This window comes from Carlito syrichta, unplaced genomic scaffold (assembly GCF_000164805.1).
Source record: "Carlito syrichta isolate Samal-C Ts95f unplaced genomic scaffold, Tarsius_syrichta-2.0.1 Scaffold305886, whole genome shotgun sequence".
Classification (NCBI taxonomy): Eukaryota; Metazoa; Chordata; class Mammalia; order Primates; family Tarsiidae; genus Carlito; species Carlito syrichta.
Window position 1 is genome coordinate 76,337 of NW_007249982.1, and position 17,322 is coordinate 93,658.

The 17,322-nt window shown below is 46.9% G+C and overlaps 1 pseudogene; it reads left to right on the plus strand.

Annotated features, from left to right (window-relative positions):
* The first annotated feature begins 988 nt into the window (after positions 1 to 988).
* Positions 989 to 17,322, plus strand: part of LOC103265220 — a 39,933-nt pseudogene continuing 23,599 nt past the window's right edge.

Below are 17,322 nucleotides of genomic sequence, written 5' to 3' on the forward strand. Positions count from 1 at the left end.
GTTTGTGTTCATGGCTGCACGTGCAACTGACAGGAGGTCTCTTGCCTTGCTTGTTCCTCTTTGTAGAGGATGGAGGCCATAGAGAGGGCTGAGGCTTTTGGGGGCAGTGACTCATAGAGCAGGGTTCCTCATTCATGCAGGCTTTTCTCATTCATCATGCTAGTTGTAAGGCCTCAGAGTAGCTGGTGACCTTCACCTTGTTCCAGTGTGTAGTGAGTTTACCCCACATCCATGTAATGTGGGCTGTTTGGCATATTCTCTCTCTCCTCCTGGGGACTCTGGTGTGGGGATGCAGGCATATGTTGTCACAGAGTGAAGGTGCAGGCATCTAGAGGTGGCCAGCAACACACAGGAGATGCTGCTGCTTGGAGGGCCCTGGAACCCCCCTTGGGAAGCCTGGCCCTTCATCCTCTACCCTAGGTCCCCCATCCTATGTCTTAACTTCACTTCTTCCTTCTCATGTGATCTCACATCTCTTCCTGTGCCCTAACCTGGGGCTAGACATGTCTTTCCCAGCCTTGCAGCAAGTTCAAAGAGGCACTACTGCTGGGGTCCTCAACTTTCATAGGGCTGGATTTGGAACAGTGTCATTAAGAATAGCTGTGTGCAGCATGCGTCCCCAAGTGCTTCAGATTCATTACCTCATGACATTGACCCTGTGATTGAATTTGGAAGGGGAAGTGGTTATTATCTTGAGTTTCTAGGTGAGGAGACTGAGGCTTTGGGTTTGATAACTTGCCATGTCCTGCACAGCTAGCTAGCAGATCTGACCTGTGGATTCTGATCTTCCTGCTCCAGGCTCTGAGGTTGTGGTTATTGCTCCATTCTGCCTCTCTTCCATAAAGAGGAACTGAATGAAGGGCTTGTTGCTTCTGGTCAGCACTCATATGGCTCCCTCACTTTACATTGGGGATGGAGTCCAGTCCACTGGAGCCACTAACTGTTCTTCTTCTCTTTGGAGACCCAAAAGGAACCAAAGGCTACAGACATGGAGGAGGATACTCCTGAGGAAGGTGGGCACTTCTTTTCTATCCTGGGTGTCCAGAGTAGACAAGAAACATGCTGCCCTCATCGTTGTAGAGTTTGTCTCTACTGAATTTGAATCCCTGAAGCTTGACTGGAGGGAATCAAGCACACACAATACTATATCTGAAGAACCCCATCTGCTGGGTGTATTACACACAGACACTAACATGCAATCTGCTGGCTCAGTGATGGGGAAACCCAGGCTCAGAGAGGGTTGATGACTTGCTTAGAGTCACAGAGGTAGCAGGTAGCTGAGTCAGGGTTTGGAGCAACATCTGATTCACAGCCCACCCCCTGCCTCTCACTGGTGACTATTCAGTGCAGCAGAAGAATTCACTGTGCTGATGAGGACTTTGCTGTCCTATTCTGCACTGAGTGTGTTGGAGACAGATCACACCCAGCCCAACTAAGGTGCAGGAGTCCACCTGGGCTCCCTTCTCAGAATACCGGGGACCTACTGTTTCATTTGCCTGACTCCTGGGCTCCCTTCTCAGAATACCGGGGACCTACTGTTTCATTTGCCTGACTCAGTGACTGATAGGGATTCACAGAACTCTCAACCAAAAGTGGCCAAGAAATCAAAAGAAAAGTGAAACATATGGGCATGTGCCCCAACTGCAAGAAGCTCCACAGACAGGAAGAGGAGGGTCCAGAGAAAGATGGGAGTGTTGATGGGGAACCTGCTGATCAGGGCCTGCCCACTCCAGCAAGGCTGTGATGTGACAATTCCTGTTTCCCCAAAGACATGCCAGGAAAGGACTTGACTGTGTCCTCAAAGAGTCCCTCAAGGGGATTTCATTTTAATATATGAATATTCATATATTTTTTAAAGGATCATCTACTCCATGCACTTTTTAAAGAAAAACAGTAGTATAAGAGGGTGTCCAGTGAGAAGTAGGAGTCACTCCTGGCCAACTCTCTAGCTCCCTCTCTAGAAGTTTCACTGTGGATGGTTCCCATGTATCCTTCCATTATGCAAGAGGACATGGGCAAACACAAGGACATGCCTGTCCCCATCCTTCTCCTTTCCCAAATGGGAACATGCTGCATACACTGTTCTGCAGTTGGTTACATTGTTAATGTACTCCAAAGAGTATTTCAAGGACTTTGCAGTCTTCATGGGATGGATGACCGAAACTTACTTAACCAGTCTTTTACTACTCTCCCCTCCACCCCTAGTGAGTTAACCTCAACATAGAGTTGTAAGATTAGAATGACACATGACTTGAGAGAAGATATCTGTTGAGTGCTGCAAGGTCCTCAAGTGGAATGAACCAAATGCTCAAACAGGGAATGCAGAGTTCTGAAGCACAGGGGGATGAGATGGTGGGTCAGAGGAAACCCTGCCATGCCCTTGTTGCTACAGTAGAGGTTCCACTTCCTTGTCACACTGTGCTGTGCCCCTTCATGGGCTCGGCTCCTTCTTCCCATTTTGAACCAACAGGCAACAATATCACTTGGGAACTTAAGTGAAACACAAATTTGCACATTCTCAGGCCCCATCCCAAGCTGAAACAGAGGGTCTTGGGCAGGACCCAGTAGTGTGTGTTTCATTCACCCTCCTGGACACTGATTCTTGCTCAAGTGTGAGAACCACCATGGGACCAGTGGCTCACTACCACTAGCTGCACATTAAGAATCACCCAGGAAGCTTGTAGCTATCTGGAGGACAATGCTGCACCCCACATGACCTGAAGCAGAACATGGAGGGGGTGGGCTTTGGGCATGACCAGCATCAAGGCTCCCCACGTGATTCCAACATGCAGCCAAAGTTGAGCCTCATGTCCAAGTGTAAACGTGATTGAGCAGAATCACCTGGGCTCGGCAGGTGGGGTTGGTGGTAGGCAGGACTTGTTGTGACACAGATTGCTGGGCCCCACCAGTAGAATTTTTAAATCAGTAGGTTTGGAGTGGGAGCTGAGGATCTGCCTGTCTCATAAGCAATTAGGTGACACCAATTCTTGGGCTCACATGTGGGGACCACTGTCCTCGAACAATCATTTCTCAGACTTCACTGTCTTTTAGAATATCTAGAGAACGTTAAACATCAATCTCAAGGGTTGGGGTACCCCCTGAGAGGACCTATGGCATTAGCCTGAGTAGTTCTAACATACAGCCAGGGTGGAGATACTTCAACCTTGACTGAGCTCCTTGGGGAATTGGGACGGACGGTGTCTCTTCTGTCTCCAGCATCCAGAGCTGGCTTGTACACATGCATGCTACTTGCTCAGTGAATGTGCACTGAGGAATAAAAGTGCTTGGTCCAGTCCTTACTATAGGGGCGCCAACAGAGGACCTGAAGAACACTCTGGGAGGTCTTCTCTGACTATTCTAGACTGCCTCTTTGTCAGACTTAAAACATTTCATTGTAACTGCTTAATTTATTAACCTATGGATTGATAATTCTTAAAGAGTGGTCTGTGGCTCACCTCCATCATAATTATCTGGGCATGTCAAGATGCAGATTCTAGGGCCCTTCCACAGTCCTATGGAACCAGGATTTTTGGAAAGGGGGCAGGGAGTTTGGAACCCATGCCCAGGCAATTCTCATGTATGCTGCTATTATAGGGAAAAGTCCTGATCAAGTCAGTAAACTTGAGGGAGCAAGATTCTGACTATCTTGTCCACCGATTAATCACCTGACCGGCACTGAGCCTGACATAACATAGGAGAACATCCGGTGGACTAGGATTATGCCGCAACTGGCAGCAGGAGGGCCTCACATCTGTGATCAGAATGGAGCCAAGGGAACAAGCTGCTGCCAGGGCTCAAATGCAAGCCCAAAAGTCCTACGTTAACCTGTGGCAGGACTGACTGAGCTCATATCTTAGAGGTCTAGACTGTAGAGGAAGAGAATGCTAAAGGTGAGTGGAGGGTCCAAGGCAGAAGTGTTCAGGAGCACAAACACCATAACTTCTGACCCAGGAATGGACACTTGGGAGGAGTTAGTAACCCTAGGCTAATAGGCTGGAGACCAGGATCAGTGGCTTGGCAAGCACAGTGTGGATCTGGGAATGGAAGTCATAGGTACCCAGGCTGACCTGGAAGATGATCTTGTGCTACAGAGCTTGAAGACTCCTGGAATGCTGAACGGAAGGTACTGGCAGCCCCAAGGCCTGACTACAGCTTGTGGATAAAGATCAGGAAAATCCTGGAGAAGGACCTGGAAGACAGGATGAAAAGCATGGGGATCAAGAGAGTGTTTGACACTGTTTGAAGGGCCGACACCTACTATTTAGACACAAGGTGTTCTCCAACTGGCAAATGACAGATGGTTTTTACACTATAAATTCATCCATCTCATCTATTCCAAACTGGGCTCTTTTGGTGTCCAGGAAGGGAAACCTACATGACTTTCATCTTAACCTCATGGTAGCAGTGTGCTCCTTTCTCTCTGTCTCTTGCAGTGGCTTCTCAGGATTGACCCTACTTGGCCAGTGATGCCACCCGAGTCCTGACTATTCAAGGTTTTCTACTTAATGGACCTCTATGTCTCTGATGAAATCTTCTGCCAGAGAGCATTTAATGGGCTCAGTCTGGCCTATGGACACATTCCTCTTGGGCATGTGTCCATCTCCAGGTCCATCATCTGTGACACAGGTGACCATCCCCCCTAGGCAGGTAACTGTGGGTGGGCAGGCACTAGAGCTATAACTATTACCAAATGATGTGTGAAGGCCAATGCGCTGAACCAGAGCATGCATGTTATTGTTGGAGGCATCAATGAAATCTGTGATTAGATGAAAACACACTTTCTATCAAAGTAGCCAAGCATCACCACCTCATTGAAAATACGATTTGCATAGAGTGAGTTAGAAAAATTAGACATCTATGTCACTTAGCAAAAATACTCACTTAACTTGACTTTCTGCAACCTCTGCTGATGGAAACTTTTCTTGTGAACCTGCAAGAACCCTCCTCTTGGATTCAGAGCCTCCTAAGACTCTCCTGTAGGCTCTGGGTGAATGTCAAAGGCCCAAGCAACTTGCCATCGATTTTGGAGGGATCATTGGCTTTTGTTGCATGCATAGCCATGGACAATGCTTCTGGCATAATGATAGTGCTTGGAGGTACAAAAATGAGCCAGCCATGGTCTGTCATCCTGGGACTCACATAGGTGGTAGAAGATCCTGTCCTATCCAAGGCTCTTACACCGTGATGCAGATGGAGTGTAATACAGTCATTTCCACTGTCCTGCTATGTATATTTCCAAGGGGCTTGCAACCTCAAGCCTTTACACTTCCAGCAATGTGTGAAGCCACTGTTCACCACTCTGACCCTCACTTTCCATGCACCTCACTTCCACAAGAAAAAGACCAGGTGCTCATCACACACTCTCAGATCAGCAGCAGGTGAGAGAGACTTGGGGGAAGGAGAAAAAGGGGACCTCCTGTATGTAGAGGTTAACTTAACTTCTGTCTCCTCTAGGATGAGAAGAGAATCTCAACCCAGACCTTCAGATGCCTGCAGTCCCTGCTGAAAATCCCACGGGAGAAGACAGCCCAGAAATTTCCTGAATTTCTGAGTTTGAGGGCAAATTTCCTTAAGGAAGTACAAATCAGAGTGAAGGAGTCAAGGGAGAATGGGACTGTGGTGTCACAAGCAGATGGTCAGCCTTCAGGTACATGTGGGAGAGGGCTTGTTCAGGGGCTGTGACTGAATGGGTTGCGTTTTATGCCAAGGCTTATTTGCAGTTGAGGAGAATCTGACCCCTGCCTCCCATCAGGGGCATTTCTCAGAAAAGTTGAGCTGGTAGGGTTCTCACAGGTACCTGTGTCCAAAAGTCCCAAGTTGGGGAGACAGATTTGGGAGTGGGGGTGGGAGCACTTGCTCAGCATTACTCAGGGACATTGGAGGAGAGCAGAGCTCGAGCCTGTGGTCATCCTGAACTGTCCCTGTGCAGACATGCTGCCTTCCTCAGCAGATTTATTCTACACTACTTGACTTGCTTTGATCACAGCTGAGCTTCACTCCAACAGAAAGTGGCCCCTTCAGTTTTGGGCTCCACACACCAGGCATGTCAGCACTGGGAGACAGGCCAGAGGACTGGGAGCACTGAAGCTGCAGGAGGAAGCAGAGACAATCAAATGAAAACTTCCTCAGAACTAAGCTATCACTGCTCTGAGTAGCAGCAGGGCAGGAGAGACAGTGGACAAATTCTCAGAGGTCAGACTTGTTTCCCTGGGCCAGGCGTTGGCCACTAGTTTGTTTGTCACTTGTCCCAGCCCCTGTGGATCACGAAATGAGAAAGCCCTGGGGTTCTGGTGGAGAGCTTAATTCTGAGAATGAGGCCTTGAAGTCTCTGTCTTCAAAGATCCTATGGAGCAAGGGAATTTGCATCCCTAGGTCCAAAAGGCCCCATTTCTAGAAGCTTCCCAGATGCTCTGGGTTGCTGTGATTGGGGGATTTGGAGGACGGGTTACCATGGGTCTGTGTCAGCTCGTGTAGGGCCTGCCCTGCTCCTTTTCCCTCTCCTCAGACACATGTGGCCAGACCCAGCCTGGGCTCTTTACCCAAAGGCATTTTGCAGAGAGTTGCTTTTAGTTGCTCCTTGGACCTGTCGTTTCAATTTTGTTTTTCCTCATGCAAAGTAGAAGGAAATAACCCTAACATAGCAATCCTGGAGCTTATGAAAATTATTACTTGGACAAATATAAAGTAGCTATTTGGTAATTAAAAGTGATATCATTTTATATTAAAATGTTAATCAGATAATAGGATATTTGGGATGAGAATATAGTAAAAATTATGTTGGTAACCTGGGAAACTATTTAGATTCAACTTCTGTTCTTTAAATCTCTAAGGAGTGGACAATTAGTTTTGCACGGAAATCTCAGACACAAGGGTATTTGTCCTGGTTGCTAATCTGTCTGTCACACTCCAATTCAAGCTGATATTCTTTTGCTCATTCCTTCAAATGTTCATCCACTCATTCATTCATTCATCTAATCATTGATTGAATACGGTATTTGCTGAGGTTGACTCTGTGCCAGGGCCTGCCATACCACCTGGGAAACTGGCCAGGACTAGGCAATGAAGCCAAGCACAGAGGTGGTGGGAACTTAGAGGAGGGAAGAGACAGGACATGGGGAGGGTGAATGGACACATCCTCAGAGTGCCAGCTTCCGAGAGAAAGGAAGGATGTCTTGCTCTTTGTTTGTGTTCCCCAATCCCAGTTGTTCCTGTAGTAAGAAAGCCAGCAGGGGGCACTTTTCCCAGCCTTCCCTCCCCTTCCCTGGCCCTTGAGTTCTGCCTTCTCTAGTCACATCATTGAGGCATGGGATGAGTGCTGCTACCATGGCACTCAGTAGACATTTTATGTAAACCAGTCTTTTCCTGGGTCCCACAAGTGCTGTGCTAGTGCTCTGCTTATACCATGTCTCTTGTTGTTTGGGGACAAGGCTGTGGGACATGGAGAAAGCAGTGGAGACAGCCCAAGTTTAAAACAGACTGATGATCTGGGCTGACATCCACCACTTTCTTCCACGGAATTGTGGGCAAGTCTCTTGATCTCTTAAAGCCTCTGTAGGAAAAATGATCGTCTCCAACAATACTCTGGTGGCCAAATGAATGTTGTAGGAAAGTGCTCTGCTTGGTCTCTGGCACACAGTAACTGTAAGTTCTTGCTACTTTGCCTCACATGTTTCATTTTGTCTTCCCCTTCTCTTCAGGTCACTCTTTCCTGGTAGGCCCACTTCTGAGTAAATACACTCTCTGAGAGTAGTGTGCCTTTAACCTTTGAACAACAGAGGGGAAGAGGTTTAAACCCCTGTGACGTAAAAAACCATGTATAACTTTTACCTGCCCCAAAACTTAACTATTAGTAGCTTACTGTTCACCAGAAACATTATCGATAACATAGTTGTTTGTTTTGTAGGTTGTATGTATTATATTCTGTATTCTCACAATAGGGTGAGCTAGAGAAAAGAAAATATTATTAAGAATATCACAAGAAAGGGAAAATAAAATGACTCTTCATCAGTGGAAATAGGTCATCATAAAGGTCTTTATCCTTGTCGTCTACATGTTAGTAGGCCAAGAGGGAGGAGGAAGAAGAGGAGAGGTCTGTCTTGTTGTCTTAGGGTGGCAGAGGTGGAACAAAATCCATATATAACTGAACCTGCCTGATTTAAGCCTGTGTCGCTCAAGAGTCCTCTGTATTTCTGACAGTTTTGAATTATACTTAGAAACGCATGTTACATGGTGACAATCCACACGTCATAGTTTCACAAACAGCACTTACTCTGACTCCTTGTGGTGCACTTTCCTCTCCTGTTTCCATACAAAATTGGGGATTCTGGACCCCCTCTGCCCCTCAGTGGGTCTTGATGCAATACGGGAAACAGGGACTGTGTGTAATTGCCTGCCTTGGGCACTACCTCCTGCCAGTCTTGTGTTTGTAGGAGTTTGCCAGTGCATCTTGATGGCTATGCAGTGACCTCTGGTGGCACCAAGGCTTTCCTGCAGGGCTAACTGAACTGGGGTTACTGCAGTTTGGGGTGGTGGGTGGACAGGTTGGGTGGCTTTGGTGAAGTCCTCCCCTAGAACTGTGCCCGGTAGTGTGCTACAGACATACTGAGTCCATCTTCAGACCTACTGACCCCTGCTGATCACCCATAATGGCAATGTGACCCTGGAACACTGGTTGCACTGGGATCCCAGATCCAAGCAGTGAAACACCTGGGGTGAGGGCAATTAGAAGATCTTGGTGGCTCAGTCTGTAATACCACGCCTTTGGGAGGCTGAGGTGAGTGGATTGCCTGAGCTCACGCGGGTTCAAGACCCGCCTGGGCAACTTGGCGAGACCTCATCTCTACAATAAATCAAAATTAACCGGGCGTGGTAGCGTGCGCCTGTAGTTCCAGCTACTTGGAAGGCTGAGGCGGAAGGATCGCCAGAGCCCAGCAGGTCGAGGCTGCAGTGGCCGGGAGCGGCCACTGCACTCTAGTCTGGGTGACAGAGTGAGACTCCAACTCAAAAAAAAAAAGAATATCTGGTGTGGTGTTGATGGTGCACCGGCATGGAGTGGCTTGGCCATTTCCCACATGTCAGAGCCTCCTTCAACCTCTTCTCAAGCTTGAGAAGTGAGGGCATACTCTGAACATCATTTTTCTTTGTGTTTTTAGTCAAAAGCCAGCAGAGCACATGATTGGTGGTGGTGCCTCCTGGACTTGGTCAGCCTTGTTCTCAGCTTCCCATGGGCTTCTGTAGAAGGAAAGGGACAGAGAGACACATGAATAGGAGGTACTTGGGACCACCTGAGCTCTACAGAAGAGACTTGGACTCTTCACTCTCAGCCACGGCAAACCCACCTCCCCTTACCTGTCCTTTCCCCAAGTCCAGCTGCCACACTGTAGAGACTGGTCCTCAGATGGCAGGATTGCCTCCCCTGAGCCCACTTCTAAGGGAGAAGCCAGTGTGGCTGCTACGCTCCAGGGTGACTCTGGGCTGAGGGAGGAAGCAGGACTGGCTTTGGGCTACACAAACAAGCTAGCAGTATGGTGACATTTGGCTGTGTATGTTTTCTCCTGGCCTGAGCCTCCCTCATTTCTTCTGGGCCACACAACTGCCTGTTCAGCTCCAGGGAAGACTGGGAAGGATATTCCATGCAGTGTGTGTCTCTACAGCCCCTGAAATGTTCTTCCAGGAGGGTGTTCCAGCAGGAGAATGACAGACAGAAGGACTGGGATTGTGCTGAGAGCTTGGAGGAGATACCTGGAGATGCCCCAGCTAAGATGGGCTGGCTTCCTTGGATGAGTGGCCTGGACATCCCGGGTACCCTTTCTCTAGCCTAGATTTTTCTAATCCCCAGAAATCCCTTTCTGCTTCCCAGGGGCTCACTGACAGGCATCTCCTTCTCTTTTGGCTGGAGAGAATGATCCTCCTTCCCTCATATGTGTTTTTCAAGGATAGCAGAGTTTTTAGAAAGAGTTTGAAGCTGAGGCTGAATTTGTTCCTTATTTTTCACTGAATTGTTGAATGATTGAAGGTTGAGATGAGCCCACCCACCCCTCTTTTCTCCTGCAGCTTCTTTCTGATGAAGAGGAAGCATTGTGGCTAGGCCCATGGAGGCCAGAGCCTTGCTCTCTGAGTGGCGACATGGTCCAGGAGTGGCTGAGGCACAGACTTCCTGTTAGGGGTAGATTGGAGAAACATCCACCACTGGAGGCCAAGGTGGGAGGCCTCTGGTCTCCCCAAATCCAGATCCTGACCTGACTTGTACACAGGGCTGGGTTGGCACAAACAGACCCTGGGTACACAGATCTTGAACAGGCAGCTGTGGGGAGGTTCCAGCCAGGTTCTCAGGCCCAGGTGCAGGGAGGGTTGGAAAGAAGGAACTAGCATTGCCTTTTTTTGCAGTGGCTGTCCTCAAGTGAGCCATGGGCAAGGGATGTTGCAGCCAAACCTCTACCTGTTCCCTTCATGAACAGGAGGCAGAGAGAGCAATATGGGGGAAACAGAGAGTGATTCTCCTCATCTTGACCCACCTAGCAGGCACAAGCTCCCCTTCTATGGAACCTCAAGGCAAGAGAGTTTTTCCTCTCTTTTGTCACTTCCGTGCTTAGCTCTGTTTGGGTCACTTCGCACGGTTCTGCTTTTTACTTTGCACAGCCCTGAAGAGGAAAGACTGAGCTGTAAACGTGCTGACAGGTGTCAGAACTGAGCTTTGGCAACCTTGTGACTAGCTCAAGGCCACAGTGCCAGCGTCAGGGCAAGCTGAGGTCTGTGTTATGGTTTTGGAAGTCAGTGTGTGAGAATCCATTTATTTATTCGTGTATTTATTTACTTATTTATTATTTGTTTGTAAAACAAATTACCCTCCCTCCCCCAGGAAGAACTCCCTTTAGTTGTGTTTCTAATTTTAAGAATTCCTACATAGTTTTTTATGCTGTTTGGGTTCATTTGCACCAGATCACAAGTTTTTGGTCAGAGAGGTCCCTCACCAGGGTCAAAGCAGCCTCCAGAGAAAACCTCATTTACAACGTGAAGGGAAAACAGTTTTCTACAATGAACATTTTGACAAATAGAGTTTTCTGTAACACATGCAGTCAACACACATAACGGTTTGTAGCAAAACAAGAGTGAAACGTGGATTCCTCACAAAGTTTGAGATGAATGGGGACAGCAATGGGAGGTGCCAGTCAACCTTTACAGAGGGCTGCCTTTGGGGCACAACAGCCCTATTCATCTTACAGGAAAGTTCTTTGCCCTTTTAGCTAAGAGGCTTAGGCAGAAATTCACCTTTTTGTCAAAAAGGGCATTGTGGAAACTCAAGCAAAATGTTTTGGTCACTACAGTGAAAATATTCATTCAACTTAGCATTTTTTAAGAGGTGGCAATGATTACTTGAGCATCTTTCTTCTCAAAACAACTGTGTCTACTCCCATTCATTCAAAGTTTTCTTGCAAAGCTGCTAACTGAGGCCTGTAGCTTCTGGCTTCTGGTGAACATCCTATACAACGGTGAGTGAAAGGATATGGAACTTAGAGTTCTTTCCAAATCAGTAAGTAGAAGCTTGGGATGTGAGCCTAGGTTTACAATCAGCAAAATCCCTGCTTTTAATAGACTCTGTAGTACTTGGTCATGTCACCCACATAAACCAAGCGACTGAGCCTACCAATCCATCAGAATACCCCAGAACCAGATCCCTGGAGGACTGACACCCTGGAGGCAAGGACAATAGGGTGGCAAGATCTTGGGACCGGAGTCAAGAGTCTTCAGAGTCAGTTCTGGCTCTGTCACTTGCTTTCTTCTTGTCCTTTTGTGAGAGGTTTTTGTTCTTTGTCCAGTGAGGTACTTGGAAAGATGATGAATGAGAGGATTAGGAACACCCTTCCTGTAATACAGTAAGTGCTTCAAAAACATTTCTTGAAGGAATCCTTGGCCAAGGGCTAGTATAGCTCCAAGAGTCTGCTCAGGCTTTCATTTCATGGAAACCTGAGAAGGCTGTACTGCGTTGCCTTCTTCTTCTCAGTCATGTCTGAGATCAAGACATCACCTTGGTAGACCAGGTACCAGGGATCTGTTGATGATTGACCTACATCACTGCTCAGCTCCTGCTTCCTACAGAGTTCACAGAAAGTCCTTTTTGCCTGCAATCCTCTTGTGTTGATCTACATTTATGGGACTTCGTCTTGTTTCTGTGTGATGACCCTGAGAAACTAACTGCATGTCATGCTCCAAATTGAGCAGAGGTCCTGCCTCTGCCTCTCATTAGAGGGAAGGACAACTCCCTAAGCCTCCATCACCAGCCGTGTCATTAAGTATGTAGTTATATTTCCAGAATATTCTTAACATCTGTTCACTAAGCACCTGTTAGCCTACGCCTTCTCTGCGTTCTTGCCCCTCCTCTTTGTGGTTGCCTGATCTTCTTCCTCCCTTCCTCCTGATCCTTGCCCTCATTCCCTCTGTGCATGCTGGAACTTGGGCATGACCCATAAATGCAACTTTCATCCTCTGGACTTCTCCCACTGACACAGCCCACTTCTCCCTCTTGCAGAATCAGTGGTGCAGTCATTGGACAAGACCGGGTAGCACAAGCTCAGAGCTTGGGCTAAGACACCTGCTGGAGGGGATGGTCTGTTTTCAAAGTCTGATGCCAGGCCACAGAGGACTGCCAAGTGAGAAAGAAAGCCTCAGGTAGGATGTAGGACCCTTGCAGCTTACCCTGCAATTCCCCACAGAGCCAGCACCGAGTTTGGGGGGCCTAGGGTGTGAGTTGGGGATGTGTCTAGCAGGTGTGACCTTGGCCCTAGTAGGGACAGTGCAGGTGACCTCATCGTCTCCCTCTGCCACTGTGACGTGGAGAGATCCAAGTGCAGAATCCTTGTTGTGTTCATGTTAGCATTCACACGCCTTCTGGTGCTTTCTATAAGCAGCTAGTCATTAGGTTTGGATTCTCACATCTCCTGCTTCTGAGAGAGCCTTAGAGTTGACTCTGTACCTGGCTTCCTGCAGTAGCTGCTCTCCTGCTCTGTCTCAGCCCAAGTCCGGCTTCTCCCCAGTCCTTCACCCTGCCAAGCAGTCTGTGCAAGGTGCAGTCTCCCTCACGAATAGGTATTGCAGAGGACTCACATTGTATCAGAGTGGGTCTCAACATGGGATGGAGTATTTAGATACTTTTGTGCCTCCTGGCTAAGAATGTCTTTCTGGCCTTGCCTTGGGCTGTAGCTGCCTTCAGATTTGCAGATTTGAAGCTCAGCTATGGAGCTCCCTTGTGATTATCAGACCTTCCTCACTGCCTTTCTCTCCCCCTGTCGGGACAATCTCCACATTCCTGTTATTTTCTTAGGTAGAAAACTTCAGAGTTTTCTTTATATCACACTCCTTGCTTGTGTTTCTCAATCAAAAAGGTGCATTTAGAGATGACCTGGTTATTGCCTTAAAATTCAGAACAGTAAATCATTCATGGGTTTTTGAGAGCATTTCCCCGCTTTTGACTACACACGTGTTTAATTTATCACATACACACTCGTGTATGTTTCTGACTAACAGGCCCAAAGGATTGAAACAAACAAAAGACGCAGAAAAACATGTCCTGTTTTCCACATTGTGAAAGAGCACCGGGCTCGGTGGCTCAGCTGTAATCCTGCGCTTTGGGAGGTTGAGGTGAGTGAATTGCCTGAGTCTGCGGGTTCGAGACCCGCCTGGGCAACTTGACAAGACCTCATCTCTACAATAAATCAAAAAATCAGCCAGGCATGGTAGCGTGTGCCTGTAATTCCGGCTACTCGGAAGGCTGAGGTAGAAGGATCACCAGAGCCCAGCAGGTCGAGGCTGCCGTGGCCGGGAGCTGCCACTGCACTCCAGTCTGGGCGACAGAGTGAGACTCCAACTAAAAAAAAAAAAGAAAGAGCACCAACAGCCCCAGGTAGGCTGAGGCACTAGTCAGATTAGGCTTGCTGCCCTGTGCCCTGTGGGATTTCTGGTTGTCTGGCCTTACATTACTGGACAACATATGTAGAATGGCTTATGTTAAAGCCAGGTGGCCAGCGGAGCACTGAGAATCTGGAGGGGAAGGCCTGGTCTGCTACATAGGTGACTGTGGTGTGGGCATGGCCTGGTCCCTTGTCTGACTCTGAGCTGTCCCTTGGCTGCAACCCAGACCCTTCCAGGCAAATGGATTCCTGGTGCTCCTGAGCTCTCCTCATGCTTCTTCACTGAGAGAGTTCACCAGGCCTGAGAGACCCAGTATGAAAGGAGGTGGGTCCTTTAACCGAGGCTGCATTCAGCTCATGAACTTGGAAATGTTGAGTCTTTGGGTTTCTGGCCCTGTCCATGTGGGGCATTAAAAATCCACACAAAGATTAAATGAAAGGAGAGTAGCTGAATCTGTGCACAGGCCTTTACATGGCACTTGCCTTGGGTGGTGAGTAGAATTTCAGGATATTTGGAATCACTCTGACCCCAGCTCTTACGTCGGTTGCAAGGCAAGGAGATCTGAGGATGCAGGAGGAGCAATGTCTCTGTGGTGCTCCCTTCCTCCTCTGTATCTGTCTCCTTTCCATCCTGCATCTCTACCCTGCACTGTGCTCAACTCTCTGCCAGCCTGCTTCCTTACCAAAATGCATCTTCTCCTCTCATATCCCCCTGCAGCTTCATGAAGATGACAGCGACTCGGTAATCTCTTCCTCAACACCTGTGCTGTAGAACTTGGACCAGAGAGAAAAACCTAAGCCCTTGTGTTGCTCCCAGAGAAATTGATGCTGTCTGGGTGTGTGTGAATGCAGTGTGTGTATGAATGTAAAAATATGTGTGTGTCCTCGTGGAAGGTGTGTATAAGTATGTGTATGTGAGTAAAAGATGTATATGTGTCTAAGGGTGTGTATATTTATGGAAGGGGTGAGTGTTTGTGTGTATAGATGGGGTGAGGGTTCATGTGTGTATGTAGAGAGTGTGTTGTGTGCAACTGTGTGTGTGTGTGTGTGTGTGTGTGTGTGTGTGTGTGTGTGTGTGTGTGTAGAATCCATATGTAACAAGGGATTGGTGGAGCCAGACCCATTGTAGATTAGTGAATCCATGATTCACCCAAGTGACAGTTTATTACCCAGAACAGCATTGGAGCATTTCAATCTATATCCATAGAAAGTGTGAATGGGGGCATTTGCCCTTTAATAATCTGCCACAGTGGTCAGGCTCTGTGTCAGGTTCTGAGGATGTAGGCACAGGTCATACTGGTTTAGGTTTTCGAGTAATCTAAACTTTATGGATAGGCAGGTGATCTATTTCTACTCACAACATTGTTGACACCAAATGCATGGTTTTTTCTCACCCCAACCAATAATTCTCCAACACCAGCTGGGTGTCCTACAGTTCAATTCAATTCTGAAACTCTCTACACAAAGTTAGCACCAGATTCCACAGGTGAGGGGATCAGCCCCACTAGACTGGGCCCACTTCAGATGCCTGGGCCTTTTATACTTGCAAGTCTTGGGCCTCCTATACTTCTGACTGATGGGTTCTAAACTAGGGGTTCCCAAACTTCATGCTCAGGTTCAGTAACTTTCTAGAATGACTCATAGAACTCAGGAGGAAGATCCTTATTATAAAGAATGAAACTCCTAATAGTCAAATGGAAGAGATTCTCGGGGAAAGGTATGGGGGAACAGACTCAGAGCTTCCATGCTCTTTCTGAATGTGCCATCATCCCGGCACTCCAATGTATTCAACGATATTACGTTCTCTAAATCCCATCATGTAGGATTTCAAGGAGCCTCACCATGCAGGCATGATTGATTGAATCATTGGCTATTGAATATTAAACAAATATCTAGCCTTTCCCTCCTCCACGAATGTTGGAGTGTAGGACTGAAAGTTCCAAGTCTCTAATTATACCTTGGTCTTTCTGATAGTCAGCCTTCATCCTAAAGTTATCTATGGGATCCTAGTCACTATCCATTGTATTAGCATGCAAAAGATATCATCTTAGTTAATTTAGTATTGGTATAAAGAAATACTTGGGACTAGGTTATTGATAAAGAAAAGAGGTTTATATTTAACTCAGAGTTCTGCTGGCTGGAAGGTTCAAAACTGAGCATCTATTGTGGGCCTCAGACTGCTTCCACTTATGGAAGAAGGCACAGAGGAGCAACTATGTTTGGAGATCACATGGCAAGAGAGGAAGCCAGAGAGAGAGCAGGAAGGTGCCAGGCTCTTTTTAATAACAAGCTCTCTCTGAAACTAATGAGAGTGAGAATTCACTTACAAACAAAGGGGCGCATTAATCAATTCATGAGTCATCTGCCCCATGACCAAAAACCTCCCACTAGGCCCCACCTCCTGCCCCTGCAACACCAAACTTTTCATTTCAATATGAGATTTCAAGGGGACACACATTTGAGGGGACAAACTACAGCACATACTCTTAACCCTCTGGTGATTCCAAGGATCTCAGAAGCTCTTGTGTCATTATTGCAGAAGACACTACTCTCACCTTTATCACTCAGGAAATTATAAGTACTTTAGGAGTTGTATGCCAGGAACTTAGGGCAAAGACCAAACCTATATTCTTATTATATCCCAATATCACAGTGGGTTAGAAAGAATCATGATGAGAAAGTGTACATTGATGAAATGATAGTTGATATGTTGTTTATGATTAAAAGGGTCAACAAAATCCCTTTAACTAGTAATTCACATTGCCACACCTGGTTGCAAGGATGCTGGGACATAGAGGGCTTGTTCTCATTGGTTTCAGGACCACAATTTCTATTACTAAGAAAGAGAAAATGGATTGCAGGACAACTGGAAATTTGTGTCACATTTGCCTAAGTGCAAGGATAGCAAATAATCTGCCCTATAATTTTGATTAACCAACAATTTCATTCCCCAAATTGCTGTTGAGAAGAATTTTGAAGTTTTGCAGTGAAAAGATGATGTAATAGATTGGCTGTGTCTAAAATACCTTGAGAGAAGGACATGGAATTGCAGATACTATTTTCTGCTAGCCTCTGCCTCCATTGGTTCTCAACCCTAAGGTGGAACCTAGTATTGGTAGGTTTATTTTAAAAACTTTTTATTGTGGGAAATTTCAAACATATACAAAAGTAGGAAATAACAAAATAATGTTCATCTACACACCATGCAGCTCAACAGTGTCGTTGCCTCTGGTCCCCTATCCATTTTCTCCAACTCCTGGATTATTTTAAAGCATAGTAGCCATATAATTTTATTTGTAGCATTTCAGTGTACATCTCTAAAAAAGACAAGGACTCTGACTTCTCAACTTAAAAACAACACCATCATCACACTCTGCAAATCAACAGAAATTCCTTAGTACCATCAAGTATCCAGTCA